The 14,005-nt window shown below is 41.2% G+C and overlaps 1 long non-coding RNA gene across 1 annotated transcript in view; it reads right to left on the bottom strand.

The window, feature by feature from the left end:
* Positions 1-9,700: 9,700 nt before the first annotated feature.
* The window catches only part of LOC150001337 (uncharacterized), a 76,670-nt gene continuing 72,365 nt past the window's right edge, over positions 9,701-14,005 (bottom strand). The window contains exon 3 of the long non-coding RNA XR_016513022.1: positions 9,701-9,857. This is a non-coding gene — a long non-coding RNA (uncharacterized LOC150001337). The remainder of the gene's footprint in view (positions 9,858-14,005) is intronic.

Raw genomic sequence — 14,005 nt, 5'->3', positions numbered from 1 at the left:
TCAGAGCTCTGTGTTCCTTTCTCAAGTCTCAAAAGTCACACAGCTAGCACCGCAAGAACAGTTACCTAACAGAGACCTAGTATTGAACTGAAATAAAACCTTACCTAATAAAAGGTATGTCCTCCAAATGAATTTGATATATGCAAAGGATTTTAGTCCTCAGGCTCCAGATTCTCTGTTACACTTTTTGAAAAACTGGCTCCAGCTAACACATTCTGGAACCCCAGAATTTGGGATAGAATCTATACCAAGGAGACTATGTTTGAAACCATCTTTGGTGCAGAGATGGTTCCAATGTTTATTCCAACTTGGAATTGACTCCTAGAATTTTTCTACTCTGATGGAATGAACCCTACACGACCATAAGTTGGTTACAGGCTTGGGTTCCAATTGAACTTCCCATCTGAGGATGGAGGTGAGGGGACAGTGTTTCTAAATTTTAATTATCACCCATATACAGTATTCCCTCATTTATCGCGGGTATTACATTCTAGACCCCACCCCCACCCCCGTGATAGGTGAAAATCGGTGAAGTGGGAACCTTACATTTACTGTATTTTAGTATTTATATATATTTTAAGGCTTTATAAACCCTTCCCACATACTTAAAAACCATTCCCAGTCCCTTATTAACTTTTTCCACACTGTTATAAACACTACTTACATTCTTAAACATATTCTACACTCTTAAACCTACGTAACTTTAACAACATACATATACAGTACTGGAAAATCCTGCAGTATAGCGAAAAATCTGCGATAAATAATTAAACATAATATTTTTTTAAATCCCATGACACAGTGAGGCCGTGATAAGTGAACCGCGATATAGAGAGGGACTGCTGTACTTGTTAAATAATATGTCCATTGGGTTAGGCCTAGAAATGTGTTTTTTAGTGATGTGTTCATGAGATCCTTAAGGCAAGTTTGGGAAACAGGAGCCGATCCAACTATATTTATGCTACTTAGTCATATGTGATTTGGGAGTCTTGATTTAATTATTGACATCTGTTTTCTGTGCTCTCTCTCTCACACACACACAAAATGTGAACTTGATGAGATCCGAAGTTGTCAAATGGTACAATTGTCAAAAAAGCACAAATAAGTGCTACAGGTTACTTGAAAGTGTGAGAAACTAAAGCAAAAACTTCACAAAGGAGAAGCCAGCAGTGCATGCATATTGGCATCAGGAGTCCAAGAAGGCTAGGAACTCCTAATCCTAGGCGAAGGGGCAGCAGGGCTTCAGAAAACCAGAAACAGGGAACAATGAGGTGGTGGCCAGGCACAAAGGTAGATTGAGTCAAGGCCCTGAGAGGGAAAGGAAAGGAAAAGGCAACGAGAGAGCATGTGCCAACATCTGGGTTTATTCAGTGAGGCAAGACCCAGTTCTAGGAGAGCTGGTCTAATTGGAAGGTACACCGCAAGATAAGCAAAAACAGCCTCCCTTCACACTGCTGCAAGGGCTGTCCCTTTCACCTAGGACTTAGAGCAAGTGACAGGATTGCAAAGAAGATTGTATTACAAGCAAACTGATTTGACTAGTTTGATTATCTGATCACAGATTAGAAGGAGAGCAGTGTAACAGCTGAGAGCTGATTATAAGGGGAGAGAGAAAACAAGATGATGTTAAAACTAGTTTAAAAGCATAATGAAATTTAGTGACACAGTATTATTCATAAGGGTAAAGTAATTCAATCTCTTGTCCAACAACAGGAAATTTGTTAATTGTGGTAGATTTATACATTGGAATACATAACAGTCTTTCTAAATGACCTAAAAGAATAGGGAATAACTTGGAAAGGCTTTTCGCCTATAGTCAGGGGGCAAAAGCCGGTTATAAAATAGCATATACAACGTCCAATTTGGGCAAAAGTATATATTCAATGGGAGGGGGCAAAAGGTTAATAAAAGATTTGTTTTTTTAAATTGTAGTTAAAAAACACATTAAATCTACCACCTTAACCATTTTTAAGTGTATATTTCTACAGTGTTAAGTAGTGTGCACAGCACTCACACTGCCGTGTAACAGATCTCTAGGATTATTTAATCTTGCCACACTGAAACTATACCCACTAAACATAATGCCCTCTCCCTCTTCCCCCCAATCCCTGGCAACCACATTTCTGCTTTCTGTTTCTATGATTTTGATTATGTTATCTTATTTTTAGAGAAGGGGAAGGGAGGGACAGCAATGTGAGAGAGAGACATTCATTGATCAACTGCCCTTCATACGCACCCTGACTGGGGGCTCAACCCACAGTCCAGGCATGTGCTCTGACTGGGAATCGAACTAACGACCCTTCGGTTTGCAAATACATGCCCAACCAACTGAACCACCCAGTCTTATATACCTCATATGAGCTTAATCATACAGTAATTGTCCTTTTGTGACTGGCATATTTCACTTATGATGTCCTCAAGGTTCATTCATGTGGTAGACTGTAACAGGATTTCCTTTTTTAAGGTCGCATAATATTCCATTGTATGTATATACCACCTTTTCTATATCCATTCATCTGTTGATGGAGTTTGGGTTGCTTCTACCTCTTGGCTAATGCTGTAATGAACATGGGTGTGCAGATATCTTTTTGGGATCCTGCTTTGAATTTTTTTTTTAGATTTTATTTACTTTTAGAGAGAGGGGAAGGGAGGGAGAAAGAGAGGGAGGGAAACATTGATGTATGAGAGAAACAGCAATCGGTTGCCTTTTGCACAGCCCCAACTGGGGACCTGGCTCACAACCTAGGCATGTGCCCTGACTGGGAATCGAACTGGTGACCTTTTGATTCACAGACCAGTGCTTCGTCCACTGAGCCACACCAACCAGGGCCTGCTTTGAATTCTTCTGCACATATACTCAGCAGTGAGATTTATGGATTATAGATGTATCCTAGGAGTTTTTGAGTTTCACGAATTTGTATATCCACTACTATTCTCAGATTTGGGGAAGCTTTTGGCCATTATTTTTTCAATTAGGCCCTCTCTTCTTCCTCTGCCTCCTCCTCCTCCTGTAATACATATGTTGTTTGGCTTGATGGTGTCTCACAAATTCCTTAGCTGTCTTCATTTTTCTTCAGTCATTTTGCTTGTTCCTCTGCCTCAGGTACTTGGAAGTACTATATTTGAGTTCACTGAATCTTCTTCCTAGTCAGATTTGATATTGAGTCCTTCTAGTGAATTTTTTAGTTCAGTTATTGTTGTTTTCATTTCAGAATTTCTGTTTGGTTCTTCTTTATAGTTTCTATCTCTTTATTGATATTCTTATTTTGGTCATGTATTTTTCTAATTTTGTTTAGTTGTCTGTACTCTTAATTCATTAACCATCCTTATGATGGCTATTTTGATTTCTTGGTCTGGTAACTCATATGTCTCTTTGTTTAGGGCCGGTTTCAGGAGATTTAAATGGGTCATCTTTGCTTGTTTGTATGTTTTATTGAAATTACAGCATTTGCAAAATCAGCCATGTCTCCCAGACTTTGCAATCCCGTTTCATACAGGGATGACATGCTCTATTCAGCCCTGCTGGAGATTCTGGAGACCTCTCAAACCTACGCTGGGGATGAGTCCTGCCTGGGCGTGTGTGGACTATCCTAATGGAATAGGTTTTGCGATTTGTACCGTGGCGCCACTGCAGTTACCGTGTGCCATGGTCCTGGAGACCCACCTAGTGCCTGTCTGTGGTACTGCAGATTCTCGTGCGTTGTGGCTTGCTTTTGTTCGAGACCAAGCTCCCAACCTGGCTCCTGGTTCTTGGCAGTACTTAGTTAGATTCAGGCCAGATTGATACCCACCCAGCTGGGCAGCCTACCTAAAAGTCGGAATGTTGGATGTACATTCCTCCGCAGGGAGAAGACGGGGATTGGGTGTTTCCCACAGTCGCACCACACGGAGCCAGGGAGAGGGGCTCTGGAGAGAGAGAACCACGAGTTTTCCTACCAGGCTGTGATGGGTTTGGTTTTGCATTAGCCTGGAGTATAAGAACCTCTTAACTGGGTTCCAGATTTTTCACAGAGGCAGTTGGTCCATATATTGCTATTAAATCCAAGTGTCCATGGGGAAAGGAGGGTTGAGGGTTTCCTATTACATCTTGCTGATATCACCTCCAATAGCTCTAGTTTTAATGAGCTTTTGCTCTGCGTCAGACAATGACTTACCACTTTACATCTATTACTAATTTAATCTTCACAACGCTGACTTAGGTACTATCATGATCCTCATTTTCTAAGTGAAGAAACCAAAATCTAGAACTAGATTATGGGTTTGGAGTTGTTTGTTTGTTTGTTTTTGCTTATCAGCATTTTTTCTACAATACACATGCATTACCATTATAACACATGTAGCTCCCATTTTTCCTTATACACATGTAATTTGTGGGATAAAGCATAATGGGATAGAGCGTAACCATTTTAGATGGCAAAGACTTAATTTGGGCAGAATTCTTTACTTAAGTGCAATTCATTCCCCTAGGAATCAAGATGAAGTACTCAAGAAAGATACAGACCTCTTACCCCTCTGCCCCTAAGCTTCCGGGTCCTTCTCCCTCACTCAGCTAGGGAAGAGTGCAGAAACAAGAGCAGACGTTCTTCCCGCTGGCTCGTGGTAGCTGCTTCGCTCTGCTCCCTTCCAGGGCCATCCTTTCAGTTCTGCCTTTTCCACTTTTATTTCCAGCACTTTAAAATGGAAGAGTTGAAAGCCTTGCAAATATAAGGGAATCTTCCAAGAAGGATGCTTTAAAGAATGAAATGGGTATATGAGACATTTTACTTGCCCCAAATATTAGTTTATGTTGATAATTATTATTGAAGAAGAAACTCAGATCTAATAGTACTCATGAAAGGCTGATTAATATAACAAGATAACACTTCATGCCTATTAAATGGGCAAAAATTAAAATCCAACAATAACAGACATTGAAGTTATAATGTAGAGACTTGTGAGCTGTTGCTAGGAGTGTGGGTTGGTGTGAGCATGTAAGAGAGCCATCTGGCAACATCTAGCAACGTCAAAGATGCACATCCTTACAGCCTAGCAGCTCAGCTCCTCCGCAGAACCCTCGCTCTTCAAAGTGTGGTCGTGGGACCAGCAGCGGCAACGCCACCTGTGAGCTGAATACAAACGCAGACCCTCAGGCCCCATTTCAGTCCTACTGAGTCATAGACTGCATCTTAACAAGATTCACCGGATGATTGTACATGAACACAGGGGTGCGCAAAAGGAGGATTACAGCTGGGAGTACGAGAAAGTTTATTCTTGTTTGTTTATTATTGTATTACTTACTATTAGTGTTAGCCTACTTTTGCCCACCCCTGTATATGAGAAACTGTTGCATTTGGAAGAAAGAGACCAGTATAAAACTACATAGTATTGTTTGTAATAGCATTTCTCACAGCCTCTCACTGGCTCTGATCAGGGCTGCGTACCCATCCTGGATCAGTCACGGAATACGCAAAGCCTCTTCTGATATCCTGACCAAACGGATTCAAAGAGCTACCTCCTTTTAACAGCTGTGTAGTATTCCATTGTACCAATGTATCATAATATACCTAACCTCTCCTTTGCTGACGGTCATTCAGGTTTTCCCAGCGATTTACTAACACAACCGGTGCAGGATGCCCTTTTTTGGACCTTGCCCACCACATACACACACACAGTTCTTTCTTTACCAACCTCAACAAGCACATGACTGCTGAATTATGCCTTTTGTGCTTTTAAGGAACTTCCCATCTCACCACCAACATGTCACATTGAATATCCCTGTGACTGCTTTGAGGAAGAGGAGTGGGGAGGGGACTGTGGAGGCTGCAATGTCTAGACTTTTTCTTCATTGTCTTCTATTCACCAAATGCAGTCCACCTGTCACTAGAGAGGCTCTATGAAACTTCCCCTAAATTAGGGGGAAAGCTTCAGATGTCCATGGAGGCCCCACTTGCCTACTAATTTCTCTGGATCTCCTGGGGACGGGGGCACCTGTCCCCTAACCTCTTCTGCCTTGTAGCTTCCGCTTTCACCACAACAGTGCAGAACTGGTAAAAACCTTGCCGTTTCCAATTGCCCTTCTCTTGCTATTGTCTAAGGGCCACTATAACTCAGGCCACGAAGAAAGCTACTTCCACAGCCCACAACCTCTACCCTCAAAGAGGTGATGTTACCCCAGGCCAATGCCTGGCTCCTCAGTCCTTGTTTCAGTCCTCTGGCTTTGTGGTGGTCTTGCCTCTCCCACAATGCCCTTATCCTGCCAACCCATCACCCTGAAGCCATGAATCTGCACTTCAGACAAACTGCAGCATCTCTCAGAAGTATGTCCTATGTCCTTTCTGCTTCTGGTGTCTGATTTTTTTTTTTTTTTTAATCACTTTACAATTGTCTCTGGGCTAGCCTCAGTTTCGAAGTCCTAGAACTTAGCTCTAACATGGTCCAGATCTTGAGTTAATACCCAATAACCTTTCCCATCCTTGTTTTATTGCTGGTAAACAAGCTCTCTCTCCCTTGGCCTGGCAGAAATTTTATTTTTCTCTTTCGCCTTCACATGCTCAGTTGTGCCATAGTAAAACAACACCAATCCCATTTTTAACCCTTACAACAGAGGCCTTCCTCCTCCTCCTCCTCCTCCTCCTCCTCCTCCCTGCCCCCCACGACCAGCACAGGGTGAAAAGAGACTGAAATATTCTCTCTCCAGCCCCTTTTGGATGGGATCCCCACCCTCTCCATCACCATTCTTAGTTTCACAGGCGTCCCCAGTGAAACTCCCAGCCCACTTTGGAATACAGTCTTCCCTCAGACCACAACATTTGCTGATCTTTTAGAAAAAAAAAAAAAAAAAAAATTCCTTTACTGGCACTTGAAAAACTGAATGAACTTATAACTTCAGCATTGCTTCTAAAGGACTTTGTAAATGCTGTACTATTGGCATTAGTAAACGTAATTGTTTTAGAGACTCCGTTTTACCAGCAGCAGCCTCGAAACAGAAGCAAGAATGGCCTGCAAGTTATACTCATACACCCTAACCTTCTGATTATTTTGGTTCTCCAAAACCTAATTTTTTCCCTAGATGTGTGTACATTATTTATCCTTTATCCTGTGACAGTAGCACTTTATTTCAGCACAGCTCCCTAAATCCCATTTAAGCAAGCGATTTAGACGAAAGCAGTGCACAAGGAAACTTGAAGCAAAATTACTAAGTAATGTTTGAAGCAGAAGAGACACCAGCTGGCCTCCTTACCAAATTTAGAAGGTGGAACTGATATACAAGAGTTGCATTGATTTGGGGGGTCAATTACATTTATGGCATTCAATGACAGGAATGACAGAAGCCAGGAAGACCCTGCTCTCGCTCATGCTGGTGAAAGCATCATGGTGGTTCATCACAGTTCAGTCATGGGATGTCTAATCCTCACCCACTCTTCTTCCTGCAATATTTCAAATAATGTGCCACAGGCGAAGTAAGTTAACTTAGTGGCTGGCTTTCTGGGCTCCCTGTTTCCTGCATAATTGGTGGACTAATTATGTTGCATTTGGGTATCAGAGAAGACCGTAGGACATTTATCTGCTCAGTAGACAGTGAGTTGATTTGGATTTGTTTCCCTGTCAAGAAAGCCGGTAGTTAATGGGCGTCCCGAAAGGGGCTGGGCACAGCCCAGCCCACGGTCTCCTTCTGCCATTTTCTCCTGCGTGTGAGGTGCTGGGCTGGTGTCTGATGAGCGAACAAAGGCAGAAGGGGCTTGGTTCTGGTGTTGCCAAGCAACGAGTTTCAGGTAGAACTTAACGTGTCAAAGCTACAGTGTCTGTGAGTGGCAGTGGTTGGGAGACTTGCTGTAGGGCGACCCAGACGCCGCCTTGCTTTTGTACACTCCTATGAGTAGTTGTTTTTTTGGCCCTTGACTCAAATATAATTTTTACTCAACGTTGCTTCCAGGGAGAGGCTAGCAACCAGGGTCCGAGTCAGGGCTCCAAATTCTGGGGAAGTCGCGAACTTCTTTGGAAATATAGTAAAAGCGTACAGAGCCATTGCTCAGACGCACATGTTCCTAAAATTTGGGGTAAAATTGGGAGGATAGGATACCCAATGAAGACCTCTGGGGGCCGAGGGAACGGGGCGTGGAAGGGCACGTCGACTTGCTCCCTGGGCCTAAGCCCTTTCCGAAGGGTTCAGAATATTTCATTAAATCAGTTATGGATGGTGCGAAAAGCGCTGTCTTCGAAGAAAGGTAAGACACGAAAACACAATACAACACAAGACTTTAAAGGTAAGATGTATTTTTCTTTTCTTAGAATTGGAACTTGGTCCTGAAAGATGTCGCAGGATGCTGGCTCCCCCCGACGCACTCTCCCGCCCTTTCAGCCTTGGGATAGTCGCATTGTGGCTTTCACACCTGCTGCCTCTTCTTGAGGACAGTCTGTGTGCATTACCACAATAGGTCTAATGAAATATCCCAAACCAAAAATGAGGGCTCGGGGTCAGGTAAATGTGAATGGACTTCCACTAACCACGGGATGTCATAGTTGACATTCTGTGGAGACTCACTAAATGTAGTGATTAAAAAATAAACGATGAGTGGACAGGTTAATTGAGGGAAAAAATATGTGTAATGAACTGTGTCAAAGAAACAGTTATTTAGCTACCTGCAGCAAGTGAATGCTTCTGTCATTAGTAAGTGTGAAGGCCCAAAGCTGTCTTCAAAAGATGACTTGAATTTCTTGAGCTGTGTCATTCCCCAACGGATTTAAAGCTTTAGAATAAGAGAATGCTATTAATCCCTACTTGAGGGATCTGGTTCAGCTATCTGCTGCCTTTTCTCTTTGGTTTTATTAAGTAGTTTTAGAGTTGGGAGATCAGTTTTCATAAGGAGTATATTTCCCATCACTCCACTTGTTATTACACTTAATGGAATATCTGCAATTCAGTGAGAAACAAGGTGAATTATCTTAGACCCCACTAGAAAATGATGAGTAGTTGAGACAGTTCAAGTGATAACTGGAGACAGAAAGGATAGTCTTGTTGGCTCATTTTGGTGGTTATGAAACATTAGTAATATGCTCGTAATAGAGAAACTCAAATGCATTATTCACATGTGAATTCCCTTTATAATCTCCCCCTGAAAGATCCATGGGTATGTGTTTTCCGAAAGGGAAGACTGAAATAGATTTCAGCATCTATTCAAGGACAGAAGGTGGAATCTAATTGTTTATGCTCAACAGACTTTTTCATACACTCCCCATCTTTCAGAGGTTATTACTATATCGGGCCCAGTGGGAAAGCCAAGACTGAGAAAGAGAGCTTTTGATCCTGAAGGAATTCATGATTTAGGATATATGCCTTCCATCCACTCCACCATCAAGCAGTTATTCACTTAATAAGCCTATGTCAGCTGAACTTAGCAACACATCATTATTTTTCTAGAGCTAACAGTCCCCTCAATCTTGTTAAACAGAAATGCAGTTAGGCCATTATGCGATCTGTTGATATTACACTGAACTATGTAAGTCAGAATGAAGAGTTTTGTGACTTTCCGTAAGTGGAAGTGTTGGATCTTTGCATAATGTGTGTATGGAATAAGCAAAATATAATGATGTTTTCAGAGGTTTAAAAGATGAATTGCCGGTAAAATTGTTTTGTTTTATTGTTTATTCCAGGTCGTGCCAGACGTGGGCGCAATGCCTCGAGCCAGAGAGACTCCAGTAGTATCGCATCCAGCTTGTCCCAATCTACAGGGTGCGCGGGCCGCCGAGAGCAAGGGAAGTCATCTTCCGGTTCTTCCGATTCCGGAGCTTCAACTGACGGGAACGGGGCATTTGGAGCACCTCAGAACCCATTTGCTTCTTCACCCAGCTCTTACGCACCGAAAGACGAAAACGAATTCCTGTAAGTGAAAGCCCTCAGAAAAGTTACCCATTCGCTTGCTTTTCGAAAAGAAGTAATACATTACCTAAAAATCGGAATAAGCAGAAAGTACCCATGATCCTATCCCTCAGAGGTAACCACGTTTTGCGCGCATATATACATGTAATATAATGGGTATAATACATATCGTACTAGATCTTATTTCGCTTAAAAATGCGTCATCTTTCCGTATCAGTACAGTGTCTTCTCAGAGCTCAGTGTGCTTTTTCCACTTTGTTGATAACGCTGTATTGTGAATAGCTTTGTAAGGTAGTCCTGCTTAATTAAATCTGTTGTAAGTTATGAGACCTTTAAAAAGGATGAGGTAATTTAAAGCAACTTGTGATCTTAGAGGTCACATATCATCACCTATTTTTCTTTCTAAAACTTTTACTTCATTTGCCTCATTCAAATTGGTTTCATTTGGTTTCCTTCGTTATTGTAGAGTAAATTCCTTATCATTTCTCGAGAACATCTGTAGTAGAATTTGTGACTGGTACCAAAACGGTGCCTGGCTCTCTGTAACTACCCTCGGCTCCTGGCTTCTAGGACAGAACATCAATATAGGTATTTGTTGGTCTTTTACTTCCATAAATTAGAAGTCGGTCAGTAGTAAACATTTTGAGCCATGTACCATAAACTACTGATGTTTCAAAAGAAGAAAAGAAACAAATGAACCCGTTCTTCCTATATTTGATGTTACAGAAACCCTAAATTGAGTATAGATTCTCTGTAGTATCTGTGATTTTATTAATCATAGCATTCTGGACGGCATAGGAGGGGATTGAATTTAGAGCAGATACTATCCACAGCTTTGCCAACCAATGAACTGCATGGCTGTGGGTCTCTTCACCCGTTTGCAAAATGTGAGAATTAGACAAAATGTTCTCTAAAAATGTGATGTTTCTATATTACGGAGTGCTTCCAGTCTTTCCCAGTTAAATACTCATTGATGTGGATGGTAATGAACAAAAACAATTAAAGTTGTGTTGTGTATTTTATTATATCTTAGTTCTTTAATATATGTATGACACAGTTGTTCTCAATGAAATGAATTAGCGAATGGTTCCGTGTACTGCAAAAGCAAAATTATGAACTTCTTTAATATTGTATCTATCACATGAAATGCAGTTTATAGTTCTGTAACTTCTGCTTTAAAGGACACTTGAGAAAACATAACGAGAAACCTAAAATTATATATTTACTACAATTTAACATTTCAATCATTGAAAATGAGAAAAAGATAAATTTTAATAAGCAGATGAAAACTATTTTCTTTTTCTTTGTCAGGGACGAAATGGGAAAAGATGTGGCCGTTTGGGAGTCCTCTGGTCAGTGGCCGTTCTCCGTTTATTCACCAGAGGGAAACGTATCTTGCCTTTCAGGTAACTGAGAAATTGTACATTTTTAAACTACGTTTTACAACTCTCATTCTCTAAAAGCGAGACCCTGCCAAATAAAGAAATGAACCACGAACTTAGCTGTAGTTAGGAGAGGTTGGACATTCTTTAAAGTGCCTGAGCATTGCAGCAGAACTTCATGATTCGGAGATTGAGGTTGAAAGGTATAGTTCTTTTAAGATATGTGGTTCTCATGAGAAAATAATAACATCAGGACCCACCACAGTTCTAATTCTGTAAGCCCAAGCAGAGGCTCTACTCTCTTGGCTCTCCATAGTACCCCTTCAGAACCTCTTGGCTGCCTGCGGGGAATAGAAGAGTCATATCCTGCCTGCCACGAAGGCCTTAGCTGTCTGATTCTGCTTGCTTTTTCTTCCCTGTCTTTCCTTTTAAGGGTAGTTGTTTTTCATAAAGCATGTGAAGGCCTATCCTGGAGATAATGTTTGAAGGTCAGGAGCTTTAGCTGGGCTGCAGGGATAACACTTCTGTAGAATACTCCTTCCCTTCCCATTTTCTTTTGTCTAGAGTTTCTAAAGCTCCTTCTGGGCTGAAACCTAAACTGCCACACTGCTAAGCCCACCTGGCTGGTCCTGAGTGAATAGCAGGCTCCTAGCGGATGACAGTCCTTGCACTCCCTCAGAACTCTGGCATCTGTACTCTGTCTCAGCTCTGCCTGCTCATTCTCTGCAAGCATTTGCATCACACCGCTCCTCAGTTGCTTCGGTACTCATTCAACAGATCCTCACCGAATTTCTTTAGTGCCAGGCCCTATTCTAAGTGCTGGGGATATGTTGGTGAGCAAGATAGGCAAGATCCCTCCCTTATGACGCTTATGTTCTTGAGGGAAGGAGACAATAAGTAAAACAAGGAAATAAGAGAACTCCAGCTGGTGATTTTTCTGTAAAGAAAATAAAGACGTATTAGCCTTATAAAATCAGTTCAGCATTGAACCTAATGCCTGTCGAATGCCCTAAAGCAGTTCCTCCCAAGTGTGGGACGTAGATCCCTATGTCGGGTTGCCGGATAAAATATGGGGTGCCCAGTGAAGCTTCAATTTTAGGTAAACAAAGAATAATGTTTTAGCATATGAATAACCCATGTAACATTGGTGACATATTTATGCTACAAGTGTGTGTGTCTGAAATTCAAATTGAACTGGGCATCCTGTATTATTATTTGCTCAATTTGGCAACCCTGTTCCTGAGACCCTTGCAGGAGCTGTACGAGTTCAAAAATCTTTTCATAATAATCCTAATGCACGAGTTGCCATTTTCACTGTGTTGACATTTGCACAGTTGAAGCAAAAAAATCGATGAGTAAAGCCCCTTATATCTTAGTGTAAATCAAGCTAGAAACAATAAACCGTATTCACAAAGTCTAACAGTAGTCAATGAAAAAGGTTAATGTCCTTTTGGCTTAAGATTATGTCCGAAATGAAATGGTAGAAGTTTTTAATTTTATGAGATCTTGACCTCTGAGTGCAAACCATTTTTACTATACTGTGTGACAAAATGGGAAGCACACACAGAGTTGTTTCTGCCACATACCCAAGTGCGATGGGTATTTGAAGGGAAAGTCCTGGTGTGCTCGTTTGACTTGGGAGCTGAACCAGCCACTTTTTTCCCCCACAGAACAATGGCTGATGAAAGAATAAGTGGCAACTACGGTTATTTTGACTTAAGTATTTGGTGACGTTTTCTTTAAAAATAAATGAAGGGAGCCCGTTACTTCATAGAGAACAACTGACAATGATAAAATGCAAGCTTTCAAGTGAATATTAGATGATGGAGAAATTTTTTTCTCATGTGAGCTTGATAACTTCTCGATCCATAAAGTCTCTTCTGATGAGATGGATAGTGACATTAACAAATATGAATATTTTGATATTGTAAAAGACCATTTGGCCGTGTTTGGGAGTTCTCGATAACTCAGTGAACCAGTATTTTCCAAATATTTAATCTGTAATGTTGCAAAATTATACATACCTAAAAAGTCCATTCGAAGTGCAAAATTATCCAGTGAATTGAATGTGATAGTACAAAAAGTTTGAGTCGACATTGGAGCTAAACTTTTAGAAACTACCATCTGTCAAGTTCTGGTGTGACGTCAAAGAAGAATATTCCAAACTATCTGAAAAGGCCGTTAACATCATTCTTTTCCAGCTACATATCTGTGCGAGAACAGGTTTTCGTCCTATACTACACCCAGGCGGTATATTGCAACAGACTCAATGCATCTGATTATTTCCTGAGGTTAAATCCTAGCAATGCTATTAAGATCAGAAGGTGTGAACATTTCTGTGGCAATTGATGCTTAATGACAATTTTCCTCCTGTAAGAGTTGTACATTTTTAGTCCCCTCAATGGCAGTTTAGGAGACTGTCCACTTCACCACATTTTTTCTTTTATTTTATTAAAAGATTTCTTGTATTTATTTTTGGGGGGGTGGGCGGATAGAAGAGGGAAACATCAATGTGTGAGAGAAATATCAATTGGCTGCCTCTCACACATGCCCTAACTGGGGACCAGGCCTGTAGTCCAGGCATGTTCCCCGATTGGGAATCGAACTGGCGACCTTTCACTCTGTGGGACAATGCCCGACAAGCTGAGCCACGCTGGTCAGAGCCACTTAACCAAATTCTTTTTTTTTTTTAATTATTTCTTTGTTTGTTTGTTTATTTATTTACTTTTGGAGAAAGAGAGGGAGAGAAACATCACTGTGTGGTTGC

The sequence above is a fragment of the Furipterus horrens genome, unplaced genomic scaffold, assembly GCF_987537825.1.
Source record: "Furipterus horrens unplaced genomic scaffold, mFurHor1.1.pri manual_scaffold_9, whole genome shotgun sequence".
Classification (NCBI taxonomy): Eukaryota; Metazoa; Chordata; class Mammalia; order Chiroptera; family Furipteridae; genus Furipterus; species Furipterus horrens.
Note: the sequence above shows the minus strand (reverse complement) of the source record. Positions and strands in the feature narration are given on the sequence as shown.